This window comes from Formica exsecta, unplaced genomic scaffold (genome assembly GCF_003651465.1).
Source record: "Formica exsecta isolate Colony F162 unplaced genomic scaffold, ASM365146v1 scaffold1473, whole genome shotgun sequence".
Lineage (NCBI taxonomy): Eukaryota > Metazoa > Arthropoda > Insecta > Hymenoptera > Formicidae > Formica > Formica exsecta.
The window spans coordinates 54,977-76,370 of record NW_021848804.1 but is presented as its reverse complement, the minus strand read 5'-3'; the positions used below and the strand labels follow the sequence as shown (position 1 = coordinate 76,370).

The 21,394-nt window shown below is 42.2% G+C and overlaps 1 protein-coding gene and 1 long non-coding RNA gene across 2 annotated transcripts in view; one reads left to right on the top strand and one right to left on the bottom strand.

Moving 5' to 3' along the window:
- The window catches only part of LOC115246312, a 61,211-nt gene extending 42,997 nt beyond the window's left edge, over positions 1-18,214 (bottom strand). Inside the window, exons 1-2 of the long non-coding RNA XR_003885652.1 lie at positions 18,012-18,214; positions 14,532-14,797 (exon numbers count right to left, since the gene is read on the bottom strand). This is a non-coding gene — a long non-coding RNA (uncharacterized LOC115246312). The remainder of the gene's footprint in view (positions 1-14,531; positions 14,798-18,011) is intronic.
- LOC115246328 (hemicentin-2-like) overlaps positions 1-21,394 on the top strand; it is a 129,584-nt gene that overhangs the window by 88,640 nt on the left and 19,550 nt on the right. The gene's annotated exons all lie outside the window — the stretch shown is intronic.

The window sequence follows — 21,394 nt, the reverse complement described above, 5'->3', positions numbered from 1 at the left end:
GGGGGGGGGTGGAAGTGGGGAAGCTGGAGGATGGCTTTTACGTAAGGCGCGGCATTCCCTCGCGATTACGCGCGCGGATAAAATAAATCCGCGTAGCCGCGTTAGAGAAAAGCTGATGGCTACCGTATCTCTCCTTTACTTACATACGTGTTCGCGAGCTCATCACGCTAGAATGATTCCGTTTATCTACATCAGGGGTTTTCAATCCAGATTGTCGGCCGTACATTCAATGTAATAGCCACCTTTCACTTCCGTTTCTAGTTGAGCAATTTTTTTTTTTTTTTCTTTTAGAAAATTGAGATTATTATTATCGGGATAACACGAAGATAATTTTTTTATCAACGAGCAAACAGATTTCAATTAGGAAGATCGACCGCGACAGAGATCCGCGCGATTGATGGCTATCTCTATTTGTTCGCGTATAATATTCTTTATACGAGAAAAATATTACATTTTTCGGTAATTTAAACGAAACCAGCACATACGCTTTTTCGCGGGCGCATTCACTCCGCTTCCGTCTGCTTCAGGCGTTTGTCTTGATTCCACGACCTAAAATCGCCGGTTTCTTTCGGGAAAGAATGGAGAAGGTTGGGCATCTGGCGTCGTACGCGTACGAGTATGTCCCACGCTCTCGCCCATTGTTCGCGGAGGATACGCGCCTTCGTGGAGAGAGGAGTATTTCCCTCTATAAGAATACTCTTTTCTGAGAATACTGTTAAACCGAGAGAGAGAGAGAGAGAGAGAAAGAGAGAGAAAAGGCGGCGGCTTTGGGAATCATTGCAAGTGGCAGTGCAGCAAAAGCTTGACAAAAGCACCGAATGGAGAAAGAGCCAGGCAAACACCCACGAGTGTCGATTATGAGAACGAGCGATTTTGTGCAGTGGGAAAATTTTGTGTCGATTGTGTTGCGCTATCCTCGTAAATAAACTCGTAGTTTATCCATCAGACAAATCGCACCGAAGGCGTGAAACATCGCTGTCAAAGATTCGAGTTTCACTTATATACCGGATTCCTCTCATATTTTACAATTTTGTCGGTGAAACTTTTCCCTATATACTAAATTTCATTACTAAATTAATTACGGAAATATTTAATACAGTAATAAAGATTAATTACACCACTCTCTCGAAATAAATTTCAAGACGAATCCTTATCCTGTAGAATAATATTTCAAGCACAAATTCTCAACTTTAAAAATTTACTTGAGAAAAGTTCAACTTAATCTACGAATCTCCCACGTATATTATTACGTGTTCAACTTCTCAAGCACACACGTGATTCTCCTGGCGTGACATTTACCCGCGAAAAGCTTGAGACAATCGCAAATAATGAAAAGCCTTTCGCGAAAACCAGAAGACGTCGGTTCTGGCCCAAAAAAAAAGTGCGCTGTCAATTCGCCGTCAGCCTGTAAAAGGACAGGGTTGTCATGCGATTTATCAAAGTAAAGCGATGAGATTAAAGTTCGGACGCGCGGACGGCGTGCGAGAAAGATGAGCGACGATAATGTAAAAGTGCAGGAGGAAAACGACGTCGCGTCGAAAGTTAGTCGTTGCCGCGACCGGTAACTCCGGGTACTCCCTCCCGATGAGTCTGCCGCGAAGGGAGTACCCGGTGGAGGGGGCTCTTCTTGTTTTAGCGAGGGGACGGGCGAGCACGCGAGAGAGTAGAGAGCACGAACGAAGTGTAAGTAGAACACGGGCATAAAGTCGTTATCGGGGCCGGGGAAGGAGTTGGGCTTATCGCTCGTGGGCAGACTCTTTGACTTCTATCCGCCGGAGCGACTTGGCCGATTAGCGTGTCACGTTTCGACGACTTTAGATCCAATTATAGGGAGAGACGCGGAGGAATAGAGAAAGAGAGAAAGAGAGAACGCCGGGTTTCTAATTTTCCCCGATCATCCTCATCCCCCCTCGTGTACTCGATCTATCTACTGCATCGTGGATCTCCGACACAAAATATAGAGAATCTTTCTCTCTGTCTCTCTGTCTCTCTCTCTCTCTCTCTCTCTCTCGCTATTGTTACAAAGGATTAACGTAAATTATTTTCTCTCCACCGATCCGCAAGGATTACACTACACTATCGATGTATCGCGCCGAAGCTTACGCTGAACTAGATGCATAGGATTTCGCGATGCCACTGTCTTTAAAAGTGCAACCCATTAAACACGGAATCTTATCGACGCGATAATAAACAATTGCGGTAAAGGATAATATTCTGTTGGGGTATTTTTCATCGAAAGTTGACGCATTCCGTTACCTCGATCGCGATTACAAGATATAGCGCTTCTAGAAAGAGAGAGAGAGAGAGACGCTAAATTCATCAAATCAATGACGCCGCATGCAACTAACAATAAATGCAACGTCGCTCGAACTGTCAATCGTTCCATTCGATCGTCAGCGAATGAAACGATCATCTGTCGTTCCAGATAGAATATCCAGCGCTTATAATTCAAACTGAAAGGCGATTTTCGCGGCCTTGAACGAAACAGCCGGATCGCGCGCGCCGCTATGACGCGGGGCACGGTTAAATTTAGCCGCCAACGTCTCTTAGGAAACGTTGAACCCAAGACCTTTCCTCATCTCCCTCTACCTCTCCACTCATGGGCAGCCTGCCATCGCTTTCCTCGTCTCTCTCGCTCGCACCGACGTCTCTCTGCTTCCCGCATCATCTCCTTGTGTCTCGTCTTCTCTCTCGTACCTTTCGTCTCTGCATCCTTGCATATCTCCCTTTCTCTCTCTCTCGGCTTTTTTTCGACTGTCCTTATTCCTTCCTATCCGAGGAGCGAGGGTGGACTCAGAGAGCTCTCGTCTAGTGTTTCTCTTTGTACCCGCTTCTCTCCGTCCGTTCCGCGGCCTTTCGCTCCCTCTTCGCAGTCGCCGTCTCCTCGATAGAAGCACGCATCTAGAAGCGTACAGACTCCGCTTTCGAGATAAGCAGTTTTTTGCACTCTCTTCCCGACAAAGTGACGATAATACACAGTTGACGCAACGTCGGTCTCTCTTTCTCTTTCCGCCACCCGATGAGAGCGCGCGCGCTCTCTCGTAATATTAAAGTTTTATAGTTTTGCGACACATGAAGAGGGCATCCTTCTTCCCCCTTATCTGCATACCTATCTCTCCTCGTTCCTCTTTCTCTCTCTCTCTCTCTCTTTCTCTCTCTCTCTCTCTCTATCTTTCCCTCAATTCCTCTCTCTTTATCTTCCGCTTGCTCTCGTTTCCTCGTCTCGCCGCGTCACGCTCTCAACCTCCCCCACCGTTTCTCCTCTTACTTGAGGGTGATGCATTTTTTGTGCGGCGGAGCCTGCCGTCGCGGTTGCGCTGGAAAGACCGGAATGAAAGAACTCCTTGTTAGTTTCCGAGCTTTCGTTCCACGATGGGGCTACGAGCCCGTGTGTGGAATGCGCGGCGTATGCGCTTTGTGGAATATTACGCTCGTTCGTTAAACCGACGACCCTATAGCCCAAGTCCGACGGAAATGACGAGGAGCAATAACGATCGCTGAATCGAGACGCAGCAGCCGGATTAGTGAAAGTCTCTCGGTTTATAAACTACAACATATTAACCCACTTGCGTCCATGAGTTACACCAAGAGAGTAGACGCCTAAACGTATATACCTCACACGATTGCGCATATCTACTAATACATACATCAGCGAAAGATGCAGATATGATATACAGTATTTTTCCTAATTATATACGAGCGTAACTTTAAAGATGAGTTCACTGCGCGAAATTAACGATCGCTCGTATCTCGGCATAAGCTCTTGAAATATAATGATTTGCATTTTATCACATACAATCTTTTATATAACAAAATGAGTCGCTAACAATAAGATCCGAGAAAATTGCTCCAAGTTCGCGAAAGTGAAATCCACTAAGAAATAAGCTGGATCATGGAATAAAATGAGTCTAAATCAGTCAGGTCATCGAAGCGGAATCGAAATATTTCACTCCAGTTAACAGCGGGGATGATAAAATCGACGACACGATGAGATAAAATATTGTACGCCACGAAATAACTCGCGAAAATATGACGATTACGAAACGATCGGAAAATTATCTCAAGTTTCGCGAGAGCGGAATCTACCAGGAAATAAGCCGGATCATTGAATAAGGTCCATAAGTCTAAAGTGTCAAACTGTCGAGGCGATATCGAAATATATTTCATTTCACTTACTAAGAACAGTTTTCCTTATACAGTACGAAACGCGCAAATTTAATAGCGGGATAGAGACAAAATTAATTCCACGGAAATTTACTTATATATATTTATTTTTCATTGCATTATATTTGTATTTTATTATTCGCATTAAGATTTTTCCTAACATTAGCGAAAGTGATCAATAATGTGCAGATACATCTACAGATTATATCTTCCATAAGCAAGTTTCAGTAATAATAGGTGAAATAATTAAAGGAAAGCCACGCGCGAAAACATTAATGATAAATCAGACATGTCGAACGTCAGGAGAGAGAGATCGTATTTCCCGGACGAATTTCGGAATGTGATTTACGACGCTGTGATATAAGAGAACGTGCGAGTTTACCCCCCTTTTAGACTTTGAGAATATAACTTGGCTTTAATGAAGATGTATGGCTAGAGAGTCAAGAATTATCCGGAGGGTGCGATGATGCGATATAATACGTCGCATTAACCCACTTGGTATATTTCATATAAAATCGGCGAGTTTCGCGGACTGATCGACCACTGCCCCGATGATATATTAATTACATGCCGAAACGAAATTCAATTTGGCCGCATTTTTCATGTTTTTCACGTATCTTGCGCTGTCCTCTTCTCCTGGATTTTCAATCATTTATACATAACATGCACAGGAACCCGAGTTCTATTTTTACCAAGAAATATTATTTACGGTTGAACAGAAATAAATACTTTGCGAGATAAATCTCTCGCTGTAAAATATTGAAAAATTGAAAGATAATTTTTTTGTGTATTATTTGTTATAATAAAATCGGAGGCTACCACCGTACGCATCTCCCTTTTCCGAAACTGTAAAGGGATATTTTAGAAATCAGTATACCTCTCGATCTTGCTTATATTTGTCGTCTGTTGTTAAATCGGATCTTCTTCGATTGCCTCGAGGTTAGTATCTTGTGGTAAATGTAGTTTACGAGATTTGCCTTCTACCTCTAGGAAACCTCAAATGCGGTTCTTAATAGCCGCTTTGCAACGCAAAACATATTACATTCGCATTCGTCCAGATTTCCAAATCCCTTACTAAACTAATTTACGACAAAGAGAGTTACAGCGTTCTTTCTCGAAAGGAGAAAATCCCGGTTGTGGAAGAGAAGATGTCAAGGTATCGTTCTGTCGCAACAAGCGGTCATCCATACAAAACTATTCGAAGCCGACGTTATTAACGATCACGTGCCGCAGCGTAAAGTTTAAAGGGAAATGAGAGTACGCGCGATTCTCGCAGGTAAAAAAAAAAAGGTATCGCCTTTGTAGTAAATACGGGTATACGAGCGCGTAAAAGACGTAAAAGGGGGGCCCTACTGCTTACCCGGCCTTCCTCTCGCCTGAGGTCAAGACAATGCCAGCCTAGCGTCAGAGAGACTAGCCGGTTCTTGACGCCTCGCCAGGAACGGCGCTGGATCTTTCCCGACCACGTTCGCATTGCGTTATACAAAACGAGCGATCGCTTGCCAAATCAGTACTTTGACGTAAGAAAGAGTCGCGTAGTCCGGATACACCAGTAAAGGCGCTCGATTAATCGGTCCTCGCCACCGAAACAAGGCAGCGGTGAGTATCTTTGCCGGTCCCCTCTTCCGCGGACAAACTCGACGTAATTTAACTTGCGGAATCCATACGCGATTCGACATTCAGAAGTTCTCGTATATTGTTTGTTAAAGTAAAGGTGTTTTGTCTATCGTATATAATCGCCATCATTGAACGAGTCGCGAATCATTGAACGGTAAAAGGTACTTTCAAGGCTAACGACAATCTCGTGTCAACAGGCGCCACTCGTAAAGCGTCATATATAGGGGATAGGGACGGGAATCGCAACGGGGGAAGCCGGCCCTGGGTTCCCGGACATAACGTCGGCGAGGTAGCAGCAGCGGGCCCCCGGTTGCAGGCACGGCGCGACGTTGCCGTGCATTTCTTGAACAGCGGGTCAGTGAGGAGATCGGGGAGAGCGGAGAACACGCGGGTCGCCACGCTTAGAGGTAGGATTTTACGAGAATGGCGGGGAACGGGGGGATACGTACGTGCCCGGCGGGCCTGGGGCCCGCTCGACGCGCGACGTTGCCGCGTCTCTCGATGACGGGCCCCGTAGGAAACGCTAGGTAGTTTCTCGTTCCATGCTCAGGCCATAGCCACTGGCGACCATCTGCTGGCCCTCGGGGCCTTTGAATCGCTGATGGGTGGCGTGACTCGGCAGCGGCCGCAGCCGGAGACGAGAGATGGACGAGTTTCCTTGCCGCAGCGAGAGAAGGCTCAAGAGGCCATCTTGGAAGATCAGCTCTCCGTTCTCTTTCGTCTTCCGCTGGCATTGTACAAGGAAACGCTCGACCGCTTCCCTCTACGATCGATGACATGTCTTCGTCTAGAGATGAACTTTGCCTTTTAACCCCATCTCTCTCTCTCTCTCTCTCTCTCCCCCCCCCTCTCTCTCTCTAGTTACGTCCATTTAAAACTTAGGCTTCGTCAGAGCGATTAGACGCGCGACGTCATTAACCCCGTCGAGTGACGCTCATAACCCGGGAAACCGTTTAAATTTTGATGGTATGGGAGCTTCCGAGGGAAATATCTCAAGTAATTACCGTTGCGGCTTGATGTCGCGTTATTACTACGAAAGACATCACACTTTCTATTTTTCTCTCTCGTTTATAATTGTTGATTGTGGTAATCGCGTCTTCATATAACGCGGATTATATCTATATTTTTAGATCGTATATGATTTAATCGTCGTGTGCACGGAGAACACGAATATAGAGAAGCCTTAATCAGCCGTTAAGTACACCGCGTTAAAAACACTGGGGAAGAAAAATAGGGTCATAGGAAGTATACACCTGAGGCGCATACACCTCTCGCACTTCCCACCCTTCCCCTCTCCCCCGTCAAGATAAAAATGGAAATTGCACGACGGATGGCGATGATTTTCCGGCAGATAGTTGCTGATAAAAATAAGATGGCATAAACAACACGAAGAAAAACAGCGTTAGCTAGACCGCCCCTGCGACCTCTTATCTCATAGCTCCGAGTTATGAAATTTTCTACAGCTTCATCACTACATTGTAACTCTCGCGCCTTGTCACTGTTTGTCGAGATAATACAATTTTGTAGCGCGGAGTGACTGGAATAACAGAGAGGAAAGGAGACTGTTTCAAAGTATCGTATCCCGACAAAGACTATTCCATCCGACCGTAACACGGACGATGAGAACGTCGACGATTTCGATTTAAAGCCTTAAAACTTACTTTCGATGACGCGATATCTCTAATTCCTCGAGTATCTATTTCTCCTATACGTGCTACAAAATCGACATCTACTGCGAAGAATACGGGTTCCGATACGTACCGTTACGTCGTTCAGGCGAGACGCACTCGATACGAAGTATGCCATGCGTGCTGTCAAAAGGTCATCGTGCGCTTCGCGTCGCTCGCCAAGATTTTATTAGACACGCGTGTGCAAAGGAGCCCTCGCAATTTTCAAAAATATTAAAATCTATCGCGTAAAAAGATTGGATTGCAAAAGCAATATTCCACGCGATATGCATATTAAACTAATAATACCGCTGCAGAATTTTTTATTAGATTATAATGTTCAAAAGTTCATCCGATAAGGCGCGCGCGATATATAGAGAGATCCAAAAGTTAAAATAGTTGTTCAAGAATATTGTTTAACGCAGTCATAAACAAGCGAAGTGTGTAAGCGAACTTTGATGCGGTACATTAGATGATGAGGAAAAAGAAAGAGATCGTCCGGAGTACTTAATTTCTGTGTAGAATTAACATTCTCTCACGAGAGAACGCCTACAAGGTGCACCGTTATTAATGTATAAACAGCCTTTGGCAAGTCTCGCCATGCATGCGTGTAACCTCATGCACAAGTTTGCACATGAAACATTGGGATTTACGGTAAGGTTTAATTAGCGGTCTACCGTATTATACGGAAGCCCGTGATGGAGAGAATTTTGTCCAAAGTAAACGTGTACGAACATATGTATGACACACGTGTACATATACTCATCTGTTGTTGAAAAACATTTTCTGATAATTGATCTTAATGTGGCTCATGACGATGCCTTAGGGGAGTAACTTTGTTTTTATCATAAAAAAACTTCTTGTTATAAAAGTAAACGATTAGGATAATTAGTCCTAATTATAATATGCGGAAATAATGCACCCTTCGAATTTCGCGAATCCATGTAAAATCTCATTCCTACGAAATAATCTTTATACGATTTATAATATTATTTTTAATTTTCCTTAGCGCTGTTATGATAAATCACGATTTAATATATTCGCATGTTTTAAATAATGAGGTGTCATGTAGTTTATATATTAATACATGTGAGCGCACATATATGATAATTTCAAATGTTGTTTCTCAAAGCGTTAATAAGGTCATTAACGATATCTTAAACATCACGTTTAATATTTAATCACTATAATGCTATTAAAATTAAAATACATTAGAATTGAAAAATAAATAATTATTTTACGACATAATAATACATTGATGCGAGCGACTTAATCGCGATATCTCGCGGCATCGTGCGAAAATATTTTATTATTTTGCTTTTCTCCTAATTTGGCAAGCTCTTGCACGACTGTTGTCACATTTGGCAGATACTATTATACATATATCGAGTACGGACGTTATTATCGTACATTTTTAAATATTTGCAGTAATAAAATATTTTTTAAATCAAGAGTTTAAATGCTTATCGCGCTATATATTTACCAATATACATATAGCATTATTTAAAATAGAAATCCTTTTTATTCCGAGACATCTTCAATCGATGAGCGCTCACCGGAAAATTTTCAGTTGTTGAGATAACGATTATTCATCTCACGAGATTCACCTTCTGATTGGCCGAGAGATTGATGTTAATCGCTAGTGAGCGATTGTCAAGGAAGATAGTCGCGTTCGCGAATTCAAAGCCGGACGCGGGGTTTGCGTCTGTTCCGATACGCGAATCGGAACGCAATTGTTGCCGCGCCGCAACTATGCCAGCGATGCTTTCTCTCTCTTTCTCTCACAGAGACGGGCACCCTTCGCGGAGGAACGGATAGATGCTTCATTAATACGCCGATCGTGAATTGTTACCATTTAATTAAATCGCATTTTCCGCGCGCTTTCCATGACTCCGCGGATCAGGCGGAGAGACTGCTTTGGTAATCTGTATGTAATTAAAACTGCAGCCCCTGTCCCTCGCCACATTTATTCGCCCTCCATTTTCGCCTTCCATCTCTTTCCGAACAACGATAATGAATTCGCTGACGTCAACGTCGATCGATTTTCTAAACGGAAACGTCTTTCCAGCTGCGAAAAGTTACGAGATCACACTTAGGATGACGCGTCCTAAATAAGCGTGACGCCTGCTTCTTCCGATGAGATACAGGCTTCGCTCTCTCGTATCTCGTACAATGCGTTTACCAAATGCTGGCGGGCTTGCCGATATCGATAAAACTTGATAGGTTTGCAAACTTCACGAAAATTATATTGAAAATACTTTTTGCGAGAGAGAGAGAGAGAGAGAGAGAGAGAGAGAGAGAGAGAGAGAAAGCAAACTTTCGCGAATATCGCAGAAATTATAACATGTACGAAAAAGAAAAACATTTCAAACGTTTAACCGTACGCAAATTCTAAATTCATCCAAAGAGCGAAAATGTTTTCGCAATGTATTCGTAATGAACGTAAAAGCGAGCATTGAGCTTAATAACTGTTATTCTCACGACACAACTCCCTTTTTGAATTTTGGCTTTTCCTTAACGAGGAATTTTTATAGAGCTGAGCTCAAAAGGCAGCGCATGCTGCATCTCGTATGTAAAAGCAACAACCTCGCCAAAGTGGGGGATCCTTTTAACCCGAAACTTTTCATTCATGGGAATTTTGAACGTTCGTCCCAGATACGGCGGCATTAGTCGCTTTGTACATAATGTATGTTAAACTCTATTGGAGATTATCGTCAAAATTTTATGCGATACGATATTCCTACGGTGAATATGATAATCGATATCTCTAGAAATTTATTATAAATAACGAAATAAATTTTTGCTTTTTCGCGAATCTAGAATGCTCGGCATCGCAAGCTGAGCTTCAAGTCTTCGCCGTGGCAAAATCCACGTTATAACTTCAATATTCTTACCGGTAATTCTCGACGGGCTTTTATGATATAATCGGACGGGCGGTTTATGCAATATCGTTGTCGTGAATCTCCTACCTACAGCTTCTCTTCGCAAATCTATATAAAGTCTTCCGCATTATCAACTAAACTGGTTAAGAGAAGAGCAAATTAAATTTCTCGGCGACGGTCACTTTTCTCCTCTTTCTTTGACAAACTTCTACTACGATATTGCAGTTTTTCGAATGTGATTTTATTTCCAAGATTTCATCTCTCGGATGATGATCTCTCGGAATTATCGAACGGTGGTGCCGTAACTGTGTAAAAAAAAAAAAAACGGTAGATTCGCGCACGCAGCCAAACGGGAATGGAAAACCACGAGACCGCGAGGAGATGAGATGAAAAATCCGCGGATGGAGAAGGAGGACGCGGAGAAAAAGGGGGAGCGGAGTCGCGGAGATGCGTTCGCGGGGTCAAAAGGACTCGACGGGGTAACGAACCGTCGACGATGACAATAACGAGTCGAAAGGATCGAGTATATTTGTGTGCGCTGGCACTTATACGGATGAGCAGGGCGCATTGCTGTTATCGCTTATTGCCACAACGCGAAGATGACCTCGGTCCCGGGAAAATAAAGACTCGATTGTGCGTCGTCGAATCGGCCGGCATCCGAATACTCTTTCGAACGTGGGCGACTGCGAGATGTTATAACGTCTTCACGAAGAAAATCTCTATCGTCAATATTCAGGGAATCCAAGAGAGCATGCATTGTACGCAAGCTGAAAAATTTTTTTATACTCGATTTTTTTTTTATACTCGATTTTTTATATTCTTCAAATAAATATGTACGCAAGATAAAAAAATAACTTTTATTAAATATTAAGATAAAGAATAATTTTGTTACGATGTACCTATACTTGATTGATGCATCTTTCATTAATATAACACTTTTTATTATTTAATTAATTATATAGATTGCACGATTTTTTAATTCTTGGAATATATATATTACGAAAAATTTGGACCGTATGGGAATTTTGAAAACGCAGTTTTATATTCGAGCATACGACGCCTGCGCTCCAGTGTAACGAAGAGATCGGTGTCAACGTATTTTTCTCTGGCAGAATAGCGGAATATATATTAATCTTTCGCAGTTGCAAATGGGCTTAAAACCGCGTCCGGTTTGCGTATTACGCGTCGCGTGATACAACCGGTCGTCCCGCGGGCATGGTAGAGTGCATACGCATGCACGCATCTGGAAACGCGAGTGCATGTGCCGTGTGTACATATGTATGCATTCGCGCGGTATTTAATCGCGCGAGGTCGGCGACGAGTTTCAAGTATCGGAAAGTAAATGACACATAATGGCCTGGTCGCGCCACTTGGGCACTCGCGTAAAAATTGAAGCGCGCCAGTCGCCTCTGAGCGAGAATCGAAATCGTTTATTGGGCGGATTTATTAACGCAACTTCAAGTGACGATAACGCGCTTCAACTTTCCCGAACAATTTCCCGATATATCTCGACTATCGAACGATGTGCAACGGGTCAATGAAACCCGTCGTAGACATCGGTCGTACTCCGATTGGACCCGCGCCAAAGTTGTCATTGGCTATCCTGTGATAAATTCGAATCGTACATAAGTTACAAATACAGGGTGTTCACTCAAATTTTGTGAAAAAATTCCCTCATTTTCCAGATTTTTTTGTTCAAAATTTCAGGTAAAGAGAATTCTTTTAGAGATTCTTTAAAAGCAACTTTTTTAAAATAAGCTTTTTCATTGTGTGTGTTTTCTAATGCTTTTCATTCATATGAAGGAAAAGTAAAGAACCACTCAAGTTTCAAGTACGAGATTTGAAGATTTACCGAGGAACAACCGAATAGCTTTTGGAAGATAAACATTTTTCATCTCTGTATAACATTTTTATTCTTTTTTATCACTGAAAAAATTAAAATTATAAAAAATATGTACTGCACATTTTATATTCTTAAAACATTGAATATATAAACAGATATATATATATATAAATATATATATTTATAATATACTTTAAATGCATATAATTCTCACAACTTGGCAAATCGGTGGATTGGAATATAAAAACAAAATTATCAAAGAGATAATAGTTTTTTTTTTAATTACAAAATTAAATTAAATTTCCTGAATTTCTTAAATTGCCTGAATTCCAATAAAATTTCATGAGAATTTCCTGATTTTTCCAAATATAAAAAAATCTTTGAGAAATCTAAATTATCCGTATTTTCTCAGAGAGTAGACACCCTGAAATATGGCACATTACATATATATAATTATCGTCGAATGAAAATCTTCACAGAAAGCACTCTGCGCGTGAAACTTTCTTTATCATAGTAGTCGGACACTTGGACGCGGACTAACTTCCGCGAGACGTATATTAACTCTCGCGCGTCTCACCTTCCGGTATATCGGTCACCGAGGATGAGATACGGGAACGCGTGTCAAACGCATACGTCTCGTAAATGTATTCTGCGAACGCGATTCCAATAACAATGGCAAGACTGTGACGGAGCGCCCTTCTTTCACCTCCTCTCTTCGCTCGTTCTTTCGCCGCATCCGACCCGTTTTAGCATGACAATCCGAACAAATTGGACGGCTCAATTTGAGCGAATTGCAACGGGGCGAGCTTCTACATCGGCGCGATCTCCACCAACCCTCGGATACGCGCTCTCGCTCCGCTACCTCGAATCAGATCAACTCATTCGTGTCGTCCGGAGGCCGAAAATCGGGACGGGTCGCAATGTCGCGTTAAACGAACAAACGAATGCACGCACGCACGCACGCACGCACGCATTCCGTTACGCGCCGATGCGCGCATAATCGGTGCCGCGATTGACTTTCTATGTACGCCGCTAATTACCGGCCGTTGATCGCGAGAACTCGAAACAGTTAAGCTTGCTTCTCTCCCTCGAACAATCCCATTTTCCATTAGACCGATTAGAATCTAGTGCACGATTTAAAGCAGCGTTTGAATATCCCAAGTGGAGTTACGATTGTTACGTCACTTTGCAAATCTTTGAATGCCATTAACAAGTAGTACCTTATTGATGTAGGCGAACAGAACTTCTCGTAAGCAGTGCTGTCGTCAAATTTCGTTGCACATATCATTAGTATTATTGGTCATTAGAAATTATTTGCGTAATAAAAATATATATGTATCAACTTTAATTATGAGATAGTTAAGAATTAAAAATATTAATTATTGGAATTTTATAATGAACATGTTACGGCACTCCGCTAATGGATGCAGGATTGAGGACTTACATTTACTGAAAATCTACTTTGTCGCTCTCTTTAAAAAAAAAAAGAAGTCGTTATGTGATATCGAATTTGATATCGAATGTACTTGCGCAATAAACGAATTCGGTTTGTTAATTAATTGATCGAATTAATAATACACGAATGATTACGATGCATATTTTATCATTGATTAATCGAATTCGTTATTTGGCGAAAACGGCCGAGTTAATTATTTATTCAGGATTGATCGACAATTTTTCCAGACTCGTGCGCGCATGCACAAGTCGCCATGGGAGAACGCGTTTCATTTCACATAAAAGTTTTGTTAAAAATGATGTCTCTCCTCTCGGAAACGGGCGACTGTCGAGAGCGTGAACGAAGCTGTAAATAAAAATATACAGGTCTCAAGCCGCGTTTACGATACCGCAATATAGCTGACATAATTGCTGGCAACGTTTCGGAGATAAATTTCGTTGCCAAGAATATCCCATGTTGTCATATCGAATTCACGCCATTAATAACAAGACGTCGAGTTTTCGATGTCGCTTCCTTCCCCGGAGAACATTCAATACTCATAAATACTTTATTAAGAGCAAAATTAATGAAATTAAAAAACGTGGGCCGCTATATACAAGTTTTGACACTGTTTCCAGAGCCCGAGTCAACGACTTTGATACGATCGCTTAAAATAATGGGAAAAGTGCGCTAAAATATAAAAGTTTTCGACAGTATTCTATTGTACGCAAAGTTGAGTCTCCGGCATCTTTCGACAGCATTTCTTTGATGTTTATCGAATAGCGACATGGTGGCAAATATTTGTCGGCGATAATGTTACCAATATACACATTGTCGCCAATATTGGGTGGTACTTTGCCCATATTTGCGGACAACGCATGTCGACGATGCATGTCGACGTGAACATGATCGTGATACTTTACCGTGATATGTGGAGCTTGCATATGTCAGAGCCCTTCCATCGTTCACGAGATGAAAGTAAAGATGGTCACGACCAGAGAGGCAACCACGTCCAAGGATTCGAGGCAGACTGGCCAGGTAGCGAAGGGCATCTGAACAGCGAAGGTTTTGCGAGGGCGTGCCTTACAGCTTGTGTTTCTAACGAAATTTCTACGGCGATGCGAAATGAATCTTCAGCTGCTATCTTGGCCTCGTCTCGGAGGCGAAATTACACGCTCGCCTTTGTTCGCTACAGACAAATAAGAACTCGTTTGTAAGCTTGAAAGATTGAAGTTTGTGCCGGTCTCCAACAATGATCAACTCGAGGAGCGACGACGACACGCGCGCGTTGTCGTCGTATACGATCCTAATAAACGTGGTGTTACGCAATAAACGCGTCCTCTGCATTCCTTCGAGCATTCCAGTAGGACGTGATGTAACGTGGCAAAATGAGATTGTCACATGTCGGTCTAGCTCGTATTTTAAATGCGGCTCGATACACCTCGATCTGATCTATGTTAGGTATTTCGTGCACGCGCGCGAAAAAGTGTATTGTTTTTACAATAACAAATTTGTATCCTCCCCGTCGTGTAAAATGAAAAAGCGTTATTTTTATCGGCTATCGTCATCATCATTATTCATCCATTAAGATTGTCTCGATATGCCGAAATTTATCGGATCCAAGTTTAATTTACATGGCCGCGGCCGCTGCAACTGGGCCATCGTGATCGACATCCTATGATGCGCCGCGCAGCCAATGCAAAATACAGTTTTAATCTCCGCGACGCGGTTTATCATTTACCAACGGGGCGAGACCCCCAGTGCATCAAACGCTAATTTATGCTATAGCGCACCTCCAAATTCCACAGCTACAATCGACAACGAAATAAGCTGCGATACGAACATTACACACACATACATATATATTATAGTGTGTACGTGCGTATACAAAGAATCCATTTTGTGTAGCCCCTAAACCAGCCATCTCGGCGTTGGCGCTATCTTTTCTGCGAATTGCGAATCTATGCAAATCACACCGGTTGAGTATTCCATAAAGAAACGCTTTTATTTAAAAGGGAGGGGAAAAAGCGAAAGATTAATGTGTAGAATCGGCAAACGGGGCGACTGTTTATAAAACTCTTTCAAATTCTCGCGATATCTATCATATCGCAACTGCAACTGGACACGCAAAAATGCTAATGACACCGCGATACTACTATCGAAGTATCACCATTTTGCCGCGTCGATACATATTTTACAGTTACAGCGTATTCTCTGCTCGATATTTTACAGATATCGAAATAAGCTTCACGCGAGAAAAACATTATCTTTTTTTTTTCGGAGGCAAAATACATTAGGGATAAGAGTTTTGCGAATAAAAAAATCAGCACGGAGTAAAATACTATAATTTCGCAAGTACATTTGTGAATGGCGGATTCGCAAAAGACGATACAAGTGCGAGCCTCATCCAACCGGTCGCGTTCTATCAGAGGGAGGCGCGATCCATTAAAAAGAAAAAAAAACCCCTACGCGCGCCCTTCAATCCGGGGTGCAGCCGCGCTCGCAGCAGGTTTGCTTCGTTTCCGTGACGGTACACAGGCGGTCGGCCCGAAATGCTTGGTGGTCCCTCGAGTGGAGAGCCCGCGGGAGAAAGAACCACCTGCCGTAGAGATCGGTGGGGGCAAACTGCCGTCGTGCACCTCTTACCCTCGTCCTCGCCGCTCCTCTACCCTCGCACGACTAGGGCCCAACGTTCGCCGACACCCTTCTGTCCCTTCCGTCCCGCCGCATGGTCATCCCCACCTTTTGTGCATCGCCGCCACCGCCGACAGGGTTGGCTCGTGCCGTATTAACACCCCGAGCATAAGACAGATATTTCTCCGAATGAATTTCACATATGAAGAGAGAAGAGACAAAGAAAAAAAAAAGGAGATGGAGTTTATTTAAATTCTATCGAGTTCTATAACATACGATAATTATAATAGTCCTAATTAGAAGGAAAAACTGAAGAAAATGAGAGAGATATTTATATTGATAAAGAAGGCGACAAGTTATATATGAGAAGCACGTAAAATGCAAAAATAAGTGAAAAATGTAAATTTATCTCTTATATTATTCATTATATTATATTGTATACACTGTAGCAAAATTGGCCGGAAAGTTCTCTTAAGTAATTAAAATAATTAAACTCGTTTAGTCCCCATGTGCAGTCATATGGGTACCGATTAACAGACTCAAATTAGAGAATTACGTAAATTTTGGCAAGATTACCTTCCGCCAAAATTAGCTTGTCTAAATGTAGACGTCATCACTGCTAAGTATCACTGCACTATATTAAGTTCTTCATGCAATTTTCCGCGATGGTTACTTGAAAGGATATTTATTGAAAAGATACGTTTAGCAAAAATTTGATTATTAAACACTGCGTTGGAACTATTGCAATCGAGCAATTTTTATCTATAGATATACATTCGATTGCTCGCATATATCATATGCATTGGTTGTAAATTCAGTAAAATTAAAGTGTAGTAGCACATTGTTCTCTCTCTCTCTCTCTCTCTCTCTCTCTCTCTCTCTCTTGAAAAAGTTTGTGGATAATGGATACTTTGCTTTTATTTCAGCGTAATGTTGAATTTTTATTATGCAGGTCAATTAGGAAAAAAAAAATATATATATAAATAATTTCGGCGGATTTTATATAACCGAGCATTTCTCCGATAAAATCGAGAAATATTTAAAATTTGCTCTTTTTTTTCTCTCTCTCTCTCTCTCTCTCTCTCTCTCTCTCTCTCTCTCTCTCTCTCTCTATTGTGATTGATGTTATAATTTTATACTGCACAGATCGCGCGTACTACATTTCTTTAAGAGGAAAAAATTGCTAAAATCTAGGAATATATAATAAAAAAGGGATTATAATTTTTTTTCACTTTGACATGTCTAATTGTATAAATATACTTTTCCCTCCCATTTTTTTAATATCCGGTCGTATAATCTTAGAATCGCTCGGCACTGTTGTATCTCTTAAAAAACATGTTTTATCTCGTAAAAACATAAGCAGTGATGTACTTAAGGACCTTATAAAAATTTACCGCCTTCATTAAATTCGTTGTTTCAAAAGAGCAAAACGTAATACACTCTCTTCACATAACCAGAATGCACTATTACCAGCGAGTTGAAGTAGTTCCTAGTGTCGTCCAAGTACTTTACTCACGGTATATATCTCAAGAGGGACACCATATATGCAGAGAGACCATATTTCGAGACTTAGTCTTATTTAAAGCTATTTTATGTCATAATGAAAATACGACATATGCTGAATAATACTAAATAACAATAGAAACTTCTTCGCGCGATACGCTCTAGGGAATATTTTCGCAGTGTAGTGTATTATTTAACGCTATCGAGGGGGCAAAATTGTTATCGCGATGCGACTATATTAATTTATGAAAATCGTTATATTTTACCGTTTAAATTATGTACTCTCGTTCTTCTTTCTCTTCGCTCTTCGTTCGTATTCATCAAAGAGGCATCGCGATTTGAGAAACCCTGCGAGATAAGCGAGTTCTCTCACGGACGAGCCTCGAGTTAGCGCCTCTTGCACCTGCAGATGTGCATCCGGCTCTGGCCGGTTACCACCACCGTCTTCGTCGTCGTCGTTGCTACCACCACCACCACCACCACCACCACCACTACCACCACCACCACCGCCACCACCGCTGCTACGGTCGGTTGTAGTACGAACGCGGCATACTATGCGTGGCGGTTCAAATAGGCCGTGGGGGGAGAGGGGGGGGGGGAGCGACAGAGTGGGGGCAGCAAAGGCGCGATGAGATCGCAGGCTCAGTTGCCGTGCGACTGTCGAGATACGCATTGGTGGTGTCGACGGACGTGCGACGGTTTTGCTTTTCGCGCCAGACTCTTGGTTTTTACGAGGCTCTTTCATCCGTTTATCCTCCCGGGTGGGAGAGAAAGGGAGCTCGACCGGTCTCACCGTCGCATTGTCTCGTTGTGGAACAGTGATAAAAAAAAAAAAAAAAAAATAATAATAATAACATAGTTTCCGAGTCATATCTCCGTCGAGACGAAGAGGAGGAAAATCTCGATTTAAATCACCAACCGCAGGAAACAATTAATACCGTCAGGTGCACGCGGTTCACGTACGTACGTACCACACACACACACACACACACACACATACGTATTCACCGCCCCGTGCGGGAATGGAGTCTTCTCTCATCTCGTTTGAAACGATGATCGCGCGCGTCGTCGCTTTCGCCTGATGCATTCGTCGGGACGCGGTGTCGTTGCTAACGTAAGAGCGCCGGCGAGTATCCGCCCGAGGACGACTGACAGATCTGGAAGATAGCGACCGACGACGACGACGACGACGATCGAGAGAAGTGGTGGTGAACGCCGTCGATCGGATTTTTGCAAACGAGTGCGATGAAGAAGAATGGTGGAGCGAGAGTCTCCCTCGTCGCCGCCGCCGCAGCCGCTTTAGTGCGACAACCCGTGCAGTGAATTGCATTCGGATGTGCGCGCGTGTTGTGTCACGACCCTGTGAGAATATAAATAAATACATACCGTGAGAGAGATAACCGAGTGATATATATTACACTGACGATGCTTATATCATTTGATTGCCGCCTTCGGTGAGAGTTTCGGAATACAGGGAGGGATTCGCGACGAGGGATCAGCGGACGATTGTGAAACACGTGTGAAATTACTATCCCCGTGTGAAGTTTCTCTCTCTTTCTCTCTCTCTCTCTCTCTCTCTCTCTCTCTCTCTCTCTTCGTCTCTGTATAAACTCCGTCTCCTGTAATCATGGATAGAAAGCCGAGGATCAACCGCCGGACGCAGATCGCGATAATGAACCTATTGCTCCTCTGCACCGGTGAGTATACACTCTGGTCCTTGTTAACGTATTTTCCTAACGAACGTTGGACGCTATGATTAAAAACTAATTCCGTCGAAACGAAGGATGGTAGTTAATTAATGAACGATTCACGAGCTAGGAGTGAGATTGGGTCGGCCGCCTCTCTCCGCGTATAAATATCGAATAAATTGATAATTCTGCGGCGCGACGCAACACGTTCGCGGGACGAGAGGGGAGGTGTCGAGGAATGAAACCGGATTCGCGTATGTATTCGCGTGGGCTGTAAATTGCAACATCGAGAATGTTGAAACATTCCCGATGCTTCGTTGCTGTATCTTTTCTGTCAGATGTTCCTTCGAATATTCTCGCCACCGAGTATATTATTTTTCTCTAAACAAACTCGCAAGACTTTTTAGCTTCTATTATGTCAAAGAGATCGAATAATATGTCAAGGTGATGGGTTGACACAAACCGACACTATTCTTTCTCGCTCAAGCTGCGACAGATATCGAGAATATTTTTGTCGCTCGATTAGCATCAAATTTAATCGTACAATCAGTGGAAACAAAATGATAGTAGATTGTACAAAAAAGAGAATACATTAGATGTGTAAAAATCGTAGGCAAAGTAATACACGCACAAAGTCAGTATATATATAAATAGACCAGCTGTGAATCGATTAGAAAATGTATGTAAGACAGACGATAGAAATGTCAAGACTAAAGTTTGATTTTCATGAAGTTTCCGCTGTTCCTTATCTTTCCATATGGCGTCGCGATATAGACGCTTAGATCGACATAAGATTGAGGAGGTTCTGGAGATGTGGTGCTCTAGGCGATATTTTAAGATATCCGCGCAAGCGATTCCATTCTGAAGATCAAACTAGGGATGAAAGAAAGACTTCTATTTGTTACGGATTCTTAGATATTTCGCTCATATCATCGGGTGAAAAAGTACATAACACAAAGAAGAGTCATGGATGCGTGATCGCGCGTCGAACCGATCTTACAAAGAGCAGCTTCATGGAAGACTGCTTCGGAAATACTACCAAGTAGCGTCATTACAATCATGATCATCCTGTCAAGAATGAGAGATTTGATGTGAGAATAATAATAATAATGGAGAATAATAATAATAATTTTGCTTTAACAACGTAAAAAATTAAAATTTTGATTAACAGAATAACTGTGTCATTAAAGATTAAAGTACAAAGAAAATGTTATAAAATTGTTTTGGAAAAGAAAAGATATATTACATGGTATTTTATCTGTTTCTTCACCGTTCTTATTACTCTTTTTTTTTCTGAATTTATATTACTTCCTCATGAATGTAAGAATGAAAATTTCGACATGATTAAATGTCCTCGTGTACTGATAAATCTTTCAAATATTACTTTTTATCGACATCTTCATCGATATTACATCTTGATGTGAAATGGCATGTTAATGTTGCATCGATGTTCTTAACTTTGAGACGAGCGTCTTCCTCTCTTGGGATCTTTAAGCTGCTTTCTCAGTCAGTTCCTCTCTTTATTCATATTCAAATATACATGAAAGCCGCAAAATGTAAGCTATCGCAACATAAAATGTATATATATATATACACATAATAAATTATATTTTTTTTTTATATAATCTTTAAATAAAATTTTTTAAAGTAAAAAATCAAACAACGTATCAAAAGGGAAACAACGTAACTTTCAAGCTCGTAAAGTCCCATTTAAAAATTATGGATAATAACCGTCATATGGAGGGACGGGCCAAGTTTGTTCGCAAGTACGATGTTTGCGGATGCCAGAAATGCAGATGCACCGTCGATGCATCAGTGCAAGATGATGATAGTGCCATCGATAGCGTCACGGATCGGTCCTTTGTGGCATGTCGAACCATGCGGCAATCTAAACAGCCGCCGGTGAATGGTGGTTCGCGAGATGAGGGGAAGGGGAACGAGGAGGACGAGGGAGGAAGGGA